The sequence below is a fragment of the Pan paniscus genome, chromosome 6, assembly GCF_029289425.2.
Source record: "Pan paniscus chromosome 6, NHGRI_mPanPan1-v2.0_pri, whole genome shotgun sequence".
NCBI lineage: Eukaryota > Metazoa > Chordata > Mammalia > Primates > Hominidae > Pan > Pan paniscus.
The window spans coordinates 84,778,573-84,793,429 of record NC_073255.2 but is presented as its reverse complement, the minus strand read 5'-3'; positions in this window follow the sequence as shown (position 1 = coordinate 84,793,429).

Sequence of the window (14,857 nt, the reverse complement as noted above, 5' to 3'; positions counted from 1 at the left end):
AATACAGTCACTTTACAAAAGAAGATATTCAAACTACCAATAAACAGGGGCTAATTTCATGAATAATCAGAGAAACCACAGTAAACTAAAACCACTATTCAATAACCCTGTACATCCATCTGAATAGTTAAAAGCAAACAAACCGAACCCTCTGACAATTCTAATGGTTGACAAGGATATGGAGTAATTAGAACTCTCATATATTGCTAGTGGGAGTTTAAACTTTTACAACATCATTTGGCTGTTTTTATTAAAGTTAAACATATGCCTACTCTATGACCTAATAATTCCACTGCTAGGGAATATACCTAAAAGAAATGTGAACACATGCATCAAAAGACATTAACAGCGGCAGTATCTGTAATAGTTCTAAAATGAGACAACTCAAGTTCATAAACAAATAATTGTGATGTATTAATTCAGTGGAATGCTTTACAGCAACAACATTAACAAGCCAGTTCTACACACAACCACTCAAATGAGCCTCACAAACAATGTTGAAAGATGTCCTGCACCAAGAAGGCATCACGTGTGACTTCATTTGTAGGAAGTCAAACAAATAAGAAAAACGGAAATAGAGTGATTAGGGATGCATGGTTAGGTGGTGAAACTGCAGCTACACCAGACCACTCTGGTTCAACTTTTATGTAACAGAGTTGTGAGTTGCTTTTCAGCTGCCATGAGCCCTCAGGCATGCCAAGATGCCTTGAGCACACCAAGAGGAAACAAATGTGCAACCATAGGGGGAACCTAAGTGCTCAGGCCAGGAAAGGGGACACCACATGGCAGGATCCAGGATCCAATCAGATTGTGCTCTGGCATCACCCCATGGCGGGAACCAGTCAGATCGTGCCTCCAAGCATCACCTCATTGCAAGATCCACTCAAATCACACCTCATTACCTTATGCTTATAAATCCTGACCTGAGTGCACAGCTTAAGGAGGCACTGCTTTGGGAGCTATCTCTGGTGTTCTCCTTACTTATTACAAGTAATAAAATCCTCATGCTAAATCCTCCTTAGTTGTGGTCATTGTGTTGCCACCAGCCAAGTGACAAAACCCACTTGTTGTGTAGGTCACAGAACTATGAGAAAAAGCAAAAAAGTGCTTACCGTTGACAAAGATTCTCTCCTTGGCCAAACTCTAGCCAGGTTCCTTGGAGTGCTTTTGAGTAGACCTTGACTTTGGCTTATAAAAACTAGAGATTCTCAACATAAATGGTTTAGACTTAAATGAACACTAACGTAGTTTCTAGCAACTCAAGAATATATCCCTTAGATGATCCTGGACCCCCTTAAGCAACATACCTGAGGACCTCAATGCTATCAAGTGAACTTACTGTTTTTTCCAGCCAACACCTGACCATAGGCCCCTGACCGTACTTACAGTATTTACTAAAAAGTTCTTACAATTGTGAATCCTTCCTCTGTTCCTTTGGGATGTATATGTATCTCCTACAACTAGGAGTGGTTTTCACAAGGATAGAAAAGCCATTCCTTTAAAAATGTAATCATCAGGAAGGAGATGGCCGCTGCCTCCCAGTCTGTATGGGAAGATAGAGTTTAACTTTGATATTGCCAGCTAGTACATTCAGCTGGCCTTATCAGCACTTACACTCACAAACCCTTTGTAATTTTTCCACTCCTTGCTTCTCCACTTGCCCACTCCCTATTCCTTCATCTCCCTGTAAAATGCCCAGTCACCTCTGGACAAATTAGAGTTCAGTTCACGTAGGATCCTCTTCCCTATTGCAAAAGTTATCACAGATTAAAATGGGCTTACCATTTTAACTAGTGTTCTGCCTTTGTTTGTATTTCACGCCATAAAAATGGAGTGAGGGAGAGGGTAGAAAATAGTGATGGGAAGGCACAGAGGGAGCTTCTGGGTGCTGTCAACAGAGAGAGTCAAACTCTGTAAAATAGTTGAAAAGATTTATTTTAGCCAAATATGAGTGACCCATGGCTCATGACACAGCCCTCAGGAGCTCCTGAGAACATGTGCCTCCTATGTGTTCAGGCAAGAACTTGGTTTTATACATTTTAGGGAGACATAAGGCATCAATCAAGACATGTATGATGTACATTGGTTAGGTCTGGAAAGGTAGGACAACTGGAAGTGGGGACTTCTAAGTCATAGGTGGATTCAAAGATTTTCTGATTGGCAATTGGTTGAAAGAGATATTACCAATAGAAAGGAATGTCTGGGTTCCTGTGATAAGGGGTTGTGGAGACCAAGGTTTTATCACGCAGATGAAACCTCCAGGTAGCAGGCTTCAGAGAGAATAGATAGTAAATAGTTCTTATCAGACTTAAAGAGTCTGTTCCATCAGTAATTCCAAAAGAGAGAAGAGTATAATGAGGTATGTCCAGCTCCCCCTTCCTATCATGGTGTGAACTAGTTCTTCAAGCTAACTTTGGAATGCCCTTGGCCGAGAGGAGGAGTCGATTCAGATGGTTGGGAGACTTGGAATTTTATTTTCGGTTTACAGTGCTGATGTTCTGTTTCTCAACCTGAGTGTTGGTTACTCAAGTGGCCGCTTTGTGCTAAGCCTTTGATCTGTCCATTTCTTGATTTGTCAACACTTCTGTAGGTGTGTGGTTGTACATAATGTTTAAAAAATGTTTTAAGAAGAGATAACTTGTAATCCCAGCACTTTGGGAGGCCAAGGCAGGCAGATCACGAGGTCAAGAGATCAAGACCATCCTGGCCAACATGATGAAACCCTATCTCTACTGAAAAAAAAAAAAAAAAGTACAAAAATTAGCTGGGCATGGTGGTGCATGCCTGTAGTCCCAGCTACTCAGGAGGCTGAGGCAGGAGAATGGTATGAACTCGGGAGGCAGAGCTTGCAGTGAGCGAAGATCGCGCCACTGCATTCCAGCCTGGGCAACAGAGTAAGACTCCGTCTCAAAACAAACAAACAAAAAACAACAACTCTGATCCCCGGATGCTTGGGGAGACTGATTTGAGTAATAATAAAACTCCGGTCTCCCACACAGCTGGCTCTGCGTGAATTACTCTTTTGCCATTGCAATTCCCCTGTCTTGATAAATCGGCTCTGTCTAGGCAGCTGGAAAGGTGAACCCAGTGGGCGGTTACAGAACGCAAGGGATGCTGGCCAACTTCTTTGGTATAGCAAGCTCTGAATAAATTGCCTTTGCCTGTTCTTATTTGGGTAGTCTCCATTTGTTTCCACAAGTGACGACAATGGCATGACATTTGAAAGGGGAGTGGTTCTATACGGAAGGGGCACAGCCACCATCTGCATCACTGAAATACATTTCTGAGTCACTAACTATACTAATCATGCTTTCACCTCTGTGGACACATGATCTCAGCCATTACCTAACCGCTTCCACCAGTCCGCCTCAAGTTTAAGGAATATTGTAAATTGAATCCATGGTAAGGATTCTTGGGTACCACAGCAAATGATTCGTTCTTCTTTATCTATCCTCCTTTACCTGGATTCACTGACATTTCTCTTTCATAATTCATTCTCCTGCTTGTCCCTCTTTATATCCTTTCTGCACTCCAACCCTTTCCAAGCTTCTAGCCAATGTTCATTTTCCCTCTTTTACTTCCAAGGCCAGTCTTAGTCCCCAGCCCCAAACAAGGAATAAACTTTGGAAGAAGTTTCCAAAAACAGGCTTGGAATTTCCATCTGGGATATAGTATGTCTTAGGGAGATTCCAGGGGAGGTCTATTCGTGATGGGTTCTGCAAAGAGGAAGAAAGAAGACCTATTTGACTTTGAAAAGCCTTGTTCCAACTGTGAGAGTCTGTAGCCTTCCGATTAGACAGAATGAAGGATGGAGTCCTGGCATTTACCCATTAAAGCAATGACGAGTAGGTCTAATTTGTGGTATCTCTAACTGATAGTTTGCATTTTAAGGTTAAGATATTTTATTGCTTCCAGATGGTCAGCTAACTTCCAGTCAGAAGAGCATTACTGCAGAGTTTAAGAATAGCTATGATGCAGAGAGAGATTTTAATTATCATGTAAAGGATCTAATTAAAAAGACACACAGTAGTCGGCTTCTCACGCGCTCAAGCCTATGAAAGTCAATAGTTTAAAAAATTACCTTAAGGAGGAAATTGGAAAATTATTCAATTTGGAGCAGAGACACTTGAAAAATTTCTCAAATTGGTGAACTAGAATTAGGTTAACTGCCTGTTTCTAGGTACCTTGATTTTCATGTTGTTCCTTCTATCCTGTTATATGGCACAGACTTGTGAAGGTTCCCTAAGTCTTTTTACTTGTTAGTTTATTTCCGGAAGGAATAAGGAAGATTCTCTCCAATCAATCAATCAAGCAAGCAAGTAAGCAAGCAAGCAAGTGATCAGTTTCTTGGGCTCTGAACTAACTCTGGGTTCAGATCCTGATAATTCCATTTATTGCATGATGTTGGGCAAAGTACATACTCCCTATGAGCCTCATTTTCCTGATCTATAAAATGATAAGGTTTCTGGAGATTTCACAAGGCAATCAATGAAAGTTAGCTCTGGCTATCTGCAGAGTTTTAGAACGTGCACCTATTCACAGGTGACGGTGAGGACTCTATGGAAGACAGATGACTACTGGGGAAGATTCTACAGAGAGATACTCCACATGTGCCCTGTCTTCTCTGTAACATCCTCTTCCTGATGCCTGAGCTGTGCAGCATACGAATATTTTGCAAGAAGAGCAGTGATGTTGGTAGAAGTTGTGGGACACAGAGTCCTGCTGGAGGCCAACTGGGATCTTTGGAGTTAATGACTTAGAACCAGGAAGCTGCTGATGTGTGATACAGCAAGCTTGAATAGAAAATGTTTTTCCCACTTCCCTCCTTCCTTTCCCTCCCTCTCTCCTTCCCTCTTTTCTTCCTTCTTTTCTTCCTTCCTTTCTTCTTTCCCTCCCTCCCTCCCCTCTTTTTCCTTTCTTCCTTCCTTCCTTCCTTCCTTCTTGCCTTCCTGCCTTCCTGCCTTTCTGCCATGTTCAGAAGTCAGACTTAAAAGAATGAGAAAAAGGTTTCTAGGGCATACCTCTTTTTTCCAAAAAAAAAAAAAAAAAGCACAGAACACTAACTAAATGCAGCAGATGTCAGCCACATCCAGAAGTCCAGGCCAGTTCACCTAACTCTTGTGGACACTAAGGTTCTGATAATTAGTATAACTAGTTCTGATAACTAAGATAGGCCAAGTCACTCCCTGCTGCCAGTTACACAGAGGAGTGGGACTTGTGCCCAGAATGTATACAGAGCTCTAATGACTCAATAAAATAATAAATGATCTATAGAAAAATAGGAAAAGGATTTGAATAAATGCTTCACAAAAGAAGATCTATGAATGACCTACAGGCACATGAGAAGGTGCTTTCCATAATTCATCATCAGGGAAAATGCAAACTAGAACCACAATGAGAAACCATTTCCTACTCACTAAAATGGCTAAAATGAAAAAGACTGATTTTACTAAGTACTGGTGAAGAGGTAGAAGAGCTGAATTTCTGATGTGTTGCTGATGGGAACACAGCAACTCTGGAAACCAGTTTAGGAGTTTCTTATGAAGTTAAATATAAAGGTACCATATGTTCTAGCAATTCTACTCCTAAGCATTTATTTACTTAAGAGAAATAAGGTGGGGCACAGTGGCTTATGCCTGTAATCTCAGTACTTTGGGAGACCGAGGCGGGAGGATTGCTTGAGCCCAGGAGTTCCAGATCAGCCTGGGTAAGAGTGAGACCCAGTACCTATTTAAAAGAAAAAAAAAGAGAGAAATAAAAACATACATCCATACAAAGGCTTATGTAGGAGTGTTCACAGCAGTTTTATTTCTACTAGCAAAAACTGGAAACAATCTAATGTCCATCAACATGCGAATAGATAATAAAATTGGAATATCTCCATAACATCCATAACATGGAATATTATTACTCAACATCAAAAAAGTATGGATTATTGGCTGGGTGTGGTGGCTCATGTCTGTAATCTCAGCCTTTTTGGGAGGCCGAGGTGGGTGAATCACTTGAGGTCGGGAGTTCAAGACCAGCCTGGCCAACATGATGGAATCCCTGTCTCTACTAAAAACACAAAACTTAGCTGGGTGTGGTGGCATGTGCCTGTAATCCCAGCTACTCGGGAGGCTGAGCCAGGAGATTCACTTGAACCTGGGAAGCAGAAATTGCAGTGAGCCAAGATGGTGCCACTTCACCCCAGCCTGGGCAACAGAGCGAGACTCTGTCTCTAAAAAAAAAAAAAAAAAAAAAAAAATGTGTGAACTATTGATAGATGTTACAATATGAATGAATCTCAAAATATTTTTTATTCTGAAAGAAAGAAGTCAGCCAAGAAAAAGTATCTATTGTATAAATGCATTTATACGGAAAGTAAATTAATGCTTTTCTGGGCCTGGAATTGGGAAAGATTGACTGCAGAGGGGCATGAGGGAATTTTAGGGGGTGATGAAAAGATTCTCTGTCTTGAAAGTGGAGGTCATATTTTGGTTGTTACATGAATGAATGTATTTGTGAAAACCCACTGAAATGTACACTTAGGTGCATTTTATTCTGTGTAAATTACTCTTAGATAAAATTGATTAAAAAAAAAAACAGAGAAGGCTAACTCTAAAGCCAAACCAAGCTGGGTGCAGTGGCTCATGCCTATGGTCCCAGTGCTTCAGGAGGCTGAGGCAGGAGGATTGCTTGAGGCTAGGAGTTCAAGACCAGTCTAGGCAATATAGCAGGATCCCATCTCTACAAAACAAAACAAGAAACCAAAAACACTTTTCCAGGCATGGTGGCATGTGCCTGTGGTCTCCTAATCGGGAGACTGAAGTGGGGGAATTGCTTGAACCCAGGAGTTCAAGGCTGTAAACAGCTATGATAATGTCACTGCACTCCAGCCTGGATGACAGAGCAGACTCTGTCTCTAAAAAAACAAACTTAAAATCCAAACCAAAAACACAACCACAGTTTTGTTTTGTTTTTGTTTTGTTTTGTTTTGTTTTGTTTTTGAGACGGAGTCTCGCTCTTCGCCCAGGCCGGACTGCAGTGGCACTATCTTGGCTCACTGCAAGCTCCGCCTCCTGGGTTCATGCCATTCTCCTCCCTCAGCCTCCTGAGTAACTGGGACTACAGGTGCCCACCACTGCACCTGGCTAATTTTTTGTATTTTTAGTAGAGATGGGGTTTCACCGTGTTAGCCAGGATGGACTCGATCTCCTGACCCCCTGATCCACCCGCCTTGGCCTCCCAAAGTGCTGGGATTACAGGTGTGAGCCACCACGCCTGGCCAACCACAGTTATCTTAAAGACTTCTGAATGGGCTGAAGAATTACTATGGACCTGTAACCAAAACTCATAGCAGGAAGGAAACTCAACTGAGCCAAATGAGAAATTTTCATGGTTTCTTCAGGAAGAATTTCTTTCTCTTTTTCTCTTTTTCTCCAGAAGAATTTCCCATCTATAGTGGTTTACAGACAGCTGTGTTTCTCCAACCACATTTGTGGTCTGGCTGGTGAAGACTGAAGGACAGATCGTGGTTACATGGTTCTATGTAAAATGACATTGATCACGTTGAGAATAAAACTAAGTTTCTTGTAAGTGGCAGATGATAATGGAAGATTAGGGGTTTCTGGACTCCGAAAATGCCAGTGAATATGCTTTCATAGGTCTATACTGAGACAGGAATGTTCTAAGATTGGTGATGATATTATACATGTGAAGGCACAGGGCAGATGTTTTGCTGTTGGCTTCATGGATCCCCATAAAGAAAATCTTGCTGTGAATTCTCTGCTGTATAGAGCACATGTGGGTTTTCTCCTCCTATGAGATTCAAATATCACCTTTATTTTTTTTATATAGAAATAAAAGTCTGTACAGGCAACCGCAGACACAAACCAAATTCCAGTGGAAATACTCTGTATTTCAGGCTGAAGAACATAAAACAAGGACCACGGTGGTCAGCCTTGTGACCCATCTAGTCCAGAGACCGGTCTTTTATTTCTTCAGTTCATGAATTCATTGGCTTATTCAGCCAACATTCATAGTGAAGCTACTATGTGCTCAGTGTTGAAGACACAGAATGTGGCTTCTTTCTTTTTTTTTTTTTCCTTGAGGCACAGTTTCACTTTGTCCCCCAAGCTGGAGTGCAGTGGTGTGTTCTCAGCTCACTGCAACCTCCACCTCCTGGCTTCAAGGACCTCTCGTGCCTCAGTTTCCCAAGTAGCTGGGGTTCAGGCACAGGCCAACATGCCTGGCTAATTTTTGTATTTTTAGTAGAGACGGGGTTTCGCCATATTGGCTAGGCTGGTCTCAAACCCCTGACCTCAAGTGATCTGCCCACCTTGGCCTCCCAAAGTGCTGGGATTACAGGCGTGGGCCACAGTGCCTGGTCCAGAATGTGGTTTCTGACTTTTAAGTCTCTCACAGCCCCCTGGGTAACACAATAAACAAATAATTACAATGCAATATGACAATCTAGGTGAGCATCCATAATGTTTTGAGAATGCAGACAGGGAGTAATTTACACAATCTAGGGAATTAGGAGAGATTTTGCATGCACGCGCACACGCACACATGCACACACACACACACACGCATGCACGTATGCATGCACACAGAGGTGCCCAAGTCCAGTTTGGTAAGAAATCGTTGGCCTTCAACATTTTCTCAAACAACCCATGATGAACATATCATCCATGGATTTCTTTAAACCAACATAAGGCTGAAAATAACAAACAAAAGAAATAAGTAAAAGAGAAAAGTTGCTTCGTATGTTTCTTCTAGTTCTGTGATAAAAAGGATGTATCATCATATTTCCTTTATCCTACTAATGCAAAACCCATCTTCTGGATATGAAAAAAGAAAATAGCATGTGGGTATAATTTTTTTATTCTTCTACTTTTTTTTTTTTTCAGTCGGAGTCTCACTCTGTTGCCCAGGCTGGAGTACAGTGGCTCAACCTTGGCTCATGGCAACCTCTGCCTCCCGGGTTCAAGTGATTCTTCTGCCTCAGCCTCCTGAGTAGCTGGGATTATAGGCACCCATCATCACGCCCAGCTGATTTTTGTATTTTTAGTAGAGACGGGGTTTTGCCATGTTGGCCGGACTGGTCCTGAACTCCTGACCAGGTGGGTGTGATCTGCCCACCTCTGCCTCCCAAAGTGCTGGGATTACAGGCGTGAGCCACTGCACCTGGCCCATCTAATTTATTAATGTGTATGGATGTATTTACTGGTTGCTATTATGCAATTATGCAGATACATTTCCCCCCAGATCCACAAGATACTTGGATTTGGTTACCTAATTCTTGATTTCCATTCTTTGTCCTGACTTTTTTTCCTTTGAGATACCTTCAACCTACTTGTCCTAGGCAAAAAAGATCAATAAGAAAAAATGTCATTTGCGATTTTTTTAATGACATTATTAAAATGCAGTTTAATAATACAGCACTCTGGGCTGATTGTGTAATGAGAAGGAGAGGAAAGCCTTTATTTCTTGCTCCTTGATTTGAATCCAAACCAGGTTGGTGTCCAATCCTCTGAGAAACCTATGGTGTCAGCCTCTACGCCCTGCTTTCTCCAAGGGATCTCTGTCCTCCCAGTTGTGGGTGTTTGATGTCTACCCACTTCAAGCCATACCCAGGCTCAACCCCATTCCCTGGTCTGAGAGTCAGCTTGGCCTCAGTCAGCAGGAGGCTTAGACTCAGGGAGATAGGATATACAGTGTTTACAGGCTCAGCATCTGCTGGGCCCGGCTGCTGATCCAGCTGTGACCACATGGCCCAAGCTCAAGGCTGCCCTTGTACCCTCATTCTCTCTCTGGTTCCCTGTATCCAGGCCAATTCCTCAATCCTCTGCTTGGTAGCCATTAGTTAGGTGCCAGCTATTTCATTGTCAATGTCCTCTCCTGGGTCCCTGTACCCCCAACCTGTGGCTTCCTCTGTGGCCTGAGGACAGAGCAAACTGGTATGAATAAGATCCCTGTGTATCTCCTACCCTCAGGTGATCTGGCACTCAGTTTCCCGTTGCTGGGCCTCTCACCTATTGTTGCTCCTTGAATGTCACCTTTCACCTGCCCACCTGGGCTGTTTCCATCACCTCCTATTGGTTTTGCCTCCATCCCCAGTGCCTGCTGTCCTGCCCTCCTACCTCCCACAGTGCCCTGTGGACACCATCCCCTGAACGACACCCAGCCACACCTACACCTAGCAGCCCACCTTCGTCTATCTCATCTTCCTGTGGTTGGATCTCCCATATATAGTGAAGATAAAAAATGGTCATTTGCAAGACTTTCCTCATTTGCTCTACGGCAGTATTTGCTAAAGTGTGGCGTCCATACCTCTGACGCCATCAGGGACGTCTATGGATGGGCATGTTTTGTAAAAAAGTTAATCACTTAATGTACATTATGAGCAAATATAGCTTGCTTTCTCCCTCCCTCCTTTCTTTCTTTCTTTTTCTTTCTTTCCTTCCTTCCTTCCTTTTCTTCTTTCTTTCTTTTTCTTTTCTCTTTCTTTCTCCCTTCCCTTCCCTTCCTTCCTTCCTCCCTTCCTTTCTCTTTTTCTCTCTTTCTCTCTCTCTTTCTATTTTTTTGGACAGAGTCTTGCTCTGTCACCAGGCTGGAGTGTAGTGGCATGATCTTGGCTCACTGCAACCTCCGCCTCCCAGGTTCAAGCAATTCTCCTACCTCAGCCTCCCGAGTAGCTGGGATCACAGGCATGTGCCGCCACTGTCAGCTAATTTTTGTATTTTTAGTAGAGACAGGGTTTCACCATGTTGGCCAGGATGGTCTCAATCTCCTGACCTCATGATCTGCCCACCTCAGCCTCCCAAAGTGCTGGGATTACAGGCATGAACCACCATGCCCAGCCAAAATATAGCTTTCAAAACAAACCAGCGAGAAAGGCATCAGCCCACTCTGGTTCAGAACTCAAACTCAGACTTCCTGGTTCAAAGCCTGGTTCTTCAGCAAGCAACTAAACGTCTCCATGCCTCAATTCCCTAATTTGTTAAATGGGCATGATAATAATGGTACCTACCTTATAGAATTCTTGGGAGGACAAAAATAAGTTCATGCACGTGAAGCCTTCAATAAGTTAAAACAAAGCATGAGGCATAGTAAGCATCTAATGAAATTTGCTTTATTACTTTGTGAATATATAGCTAATTGAAAAGAGGAGTGAGCTTTCTTAAATTAAAAAATGGGGCTGGGCATGATGGCTCATGCCTGTAATCCCAGCACTTTGGGAGGCCAAGGCCAAGAGTTTGAGACCAGCCTGGTCAACATAGTGAGACCCCATGTTGCTCAAAAAAAGAAAGCAGATAATAGTACAGTTGGTACTTAAACATTAAGAGATTGATAAATATACCCATTAGGGAAGGCTAAGCTGCTGTAACAAACAGATTGCTCAAATTCAGTAGCTTAATGTACAAGAAGTTTGTTATTTTCTTAACGGTATAGGATAAGTATTTCTGGTTAGCAAGTGGTTTTCCTCCATGCGGTATCTCAGGGCCCCAGGATCCCTTTGTCTTGTCATCATCATCTGCATGCTCAAGGCTGGGTTTCAACTTTCAGATTCTAGCACACAGAAAAGGGGAAAAGAAGAACTTGAAAGAGGCCTAGAGATATCTGAAAGCTTCTAACCCAGACAGCTCACATTTGACTATAACTTAGTTATACGTTCACTCCTAACAACAAGGGAGACTGGGAAAAGAAGTCCAGCATGTCCCAGGCTTGGATGCCCAGGTAGGTAACTCAATGTAAATGAATGAAGTTTGGGAAATACTGGTTTCGAAGTGTGTGGCAGGATTCTTCTTAGGGGCAGGGCCAAGGAGCAAGATAGCAGGAAAGGCTTCCCCATGACAGGCAAGGGCCGGTGAATTTTAGGCCCACTGATACTTAATATTGAATTTTACTTTTCCCCATTCTCCATTGTAATTCCCTGATACACTATGCTCTTACATAAAATCTGTTAACATACAACTTGCTTGGAGGTGCCTGGGGCAGGAAGAATGGAATTTGACAGAATAATCCCCACCGCAAAGATGTCATTACTGTAATACCCAAGAACCTATGAATATACAGCGTTAGCTTACATGGCAAAAGGGACTTTGCAGATGTGATTAAAACTAAAGACCATGAGATGGGAGATTATCCTAGATTATCCAGGTGGACCCAATCTAATCACACGAGCCTTCAGCAGTGGAGAATCTTTTCTGGTTGCGATCAGAGAACCAGAGACATGGCAGCGTGAGAAAATTACAGCCTGACATAGTTTGCTTTGAAGATGGAGAAAGGGATCATGAGCCAAGCACAGTGGGAAGCTTCAAGAAGCCAGAAAAGGGAAGAAAAGATTGTTCCCTGGAACTTCCAGAAAGGAGTGTAATTCTGACAACACCTTGATCCTAGCCCAATGCCATCTGTGTTGGATTTCTGACCTCCAAAACTGTCAGATAACAAATTTATGCAGTTTTAAGCCACTGAGTTGGTGGTAATTTTTCACAGGAACTACAGAGAACTAATATAGGAACCTACGTCCCTGGTTGAGAAGAAATGTTAGTGAGGACTGGGCTTGGTGGCTCATGCCTATAATCCCAGTGCTTTGGAAAGCCCAGGCTGGAGAATTACTTGAGGACAGGAGTTTCAGCCCAGCCTGGGCAACACAGCAAGAACCCATCTCTACAAAATAAATGAATAAATAAACAAATAAATAAATAATTAGCTGGGCATGGTGGCACATGCCTGTAGTCCCAGCTACTCGGGAGGCTGAGGCAGGAGGATTGCTTGAGTCCAGTGGGTCAAGGCTGCATAAGCTATGATCATACCACTGCATTCTAGCCTGGGTGAGAGAGGGAGACCCTGTCTCAAAAAAATGTTAATGAAGGGAGATGAAGACATGGACAAACGTTGACCAGGCGACCAAAAGTTCTATGGAGCCCAGCGTAGCAACCAGAGTTAGGTGGCTTCCAATCTGGATGAGCTAGATGAGCAACCCAGAGAATCTCTCCCTTGGAAGTACTTGGAGAGGGCACTGGACTTCCCGTAGCAGCTGAGATGGAGGATATTAAATGGAAGGGTAGTCCATGAGCCTGGGGAACTTGAGGATGATCCATTTACATGTTCTTGTCCATGAATTAAGTTAAAGATGGCCAAGGTAAAATCCCACAAACTCTTATTTATCCCAGAAATTCCACCTGTGCCATGAGAACTCCAGTAATCTTGCTCATTTCCAAAGCTCTTGCAGAATGCTATGGGCTATTCTGAGTGAGCTGTCACAATTATGCTTCCCTGGGTGTTTTCTCCAAACAAGTTGTCCCATTCAGCAAAAATAACTCAAGAAGCTGTAGTTTCAAAGACTACCTCCTGAGGCTTTGTGAAACCACCCAGGGTAGCTGGCCTTGAGGCCAAGTCACCACCCATTACAGAGAGGTAGTTCTCCCCTATCAACTAGCAAATATAGAATGAGAAAGGCATTGAGGGTAAACAAATATGCATTTATTACAACTTTGGTGTGTAGGGGATTGGATATCTGGTTGTGACAAAGGAAGTGAAATGGAGCAGAGATCCCCCTTTTTAGGGCCCTGCACTGTCCCCCTAGAAACCTGGACTCCACCCAGAAACCTTTTCAGAAATCTGGACCCGACCTGGGCCCCACCAAATGAATCCACTGACAAGCAGACTTCAGGTAAGAGGAAACTCAAGACTGAACTCTAACCACCATTCTTTTTTCTAAATTTCTTCCTGAGGGGCCTGAAGAAGGTCACGTCCATGAGCCAGAGCTAACGTTTTTTTTCTGCTGATCCCAAATTTTTGGACATAACTTGCTTTCTGAATCAATCACAAATCAGAAAGTCTTTGAATCTGCCTATAACCTGTAAGCCCTCACTTCAAGACATTCCACTCTTTTATACCAAAACCAATGTGTAAGCTCCAAGATTTTGTCTGTAGCTTCTGCTTTCCTGAAATTTACCCCACCTTTATTTTATTTTATTTTATTTTAGGAGACGGAGTTTCGCTCTTGTTGCCCAGGCTGGAGTGCAATGGTGCAATCTCGGCTCACTGCAACCTCCACCTCCTGAGTTTAAGTGATTCTCCTGCCTCAGCCTCCAGAGTAGCTGGGACTACAGGCACCCACCACCATGCCCGACTAATTTTTTTTTTTTTTCAGTAGAGATGGGGTTTCACCATGTTGTCCAGGCTGGTCGCAAACTCGTGACCTCAAGTGATCCACCCACCTCGTCCTCCCAAAGTGCTGGGATTACAGGAGTGAGCCACCGTGCCCAGCCAACCCATGCCTTTAAAAACCCTTACCTGTGAGCCATCGGGGAGGTCTGGTCTTAAACATGAGCTGCCCTGATTCTCCCTGCTTGATGCTGTGCAAATAAATGACTTCCCTTCCACTGCTGGAAAAACCTCCGTTGGAAGTCTGGACCTTACTGCATTGAGTTAGCAGACTCCCATTTAAGTTTTATAACAGAAGCTGTATCTAGAACACCCACAAGCAGAGTTCTAGACCTTCAAAAAGAGGATGGAATCAGTGGCTAAACAAATAAATGCCTCCAGCTCGTGACCCTGAACATCCATATTTATTCTTGTCAACTGAGAGCAACTTGCCAGGCAGGACCAGAATTGCATGGGGACTGAGTGCAGTCAGGGGGTGTGGGTGAGTATGGAGGGCCCTCCGTAGCTGTTCCCCTTGTGAGTGATGTTCCTTTGAGGTTTGAACCCTGGTCATCCCCTGTCGTTCCCAGATGCCCCACTCAGGCCTGAGTCCTGCTGAGCAGGGTCAGCCCGACACTGCATCTGTGTGGCCTGTGACAGTGACAGCTCAGTCTCTCGGCCTCTCCACACACTCACCCCAAAGCAAGCACTGATCCTA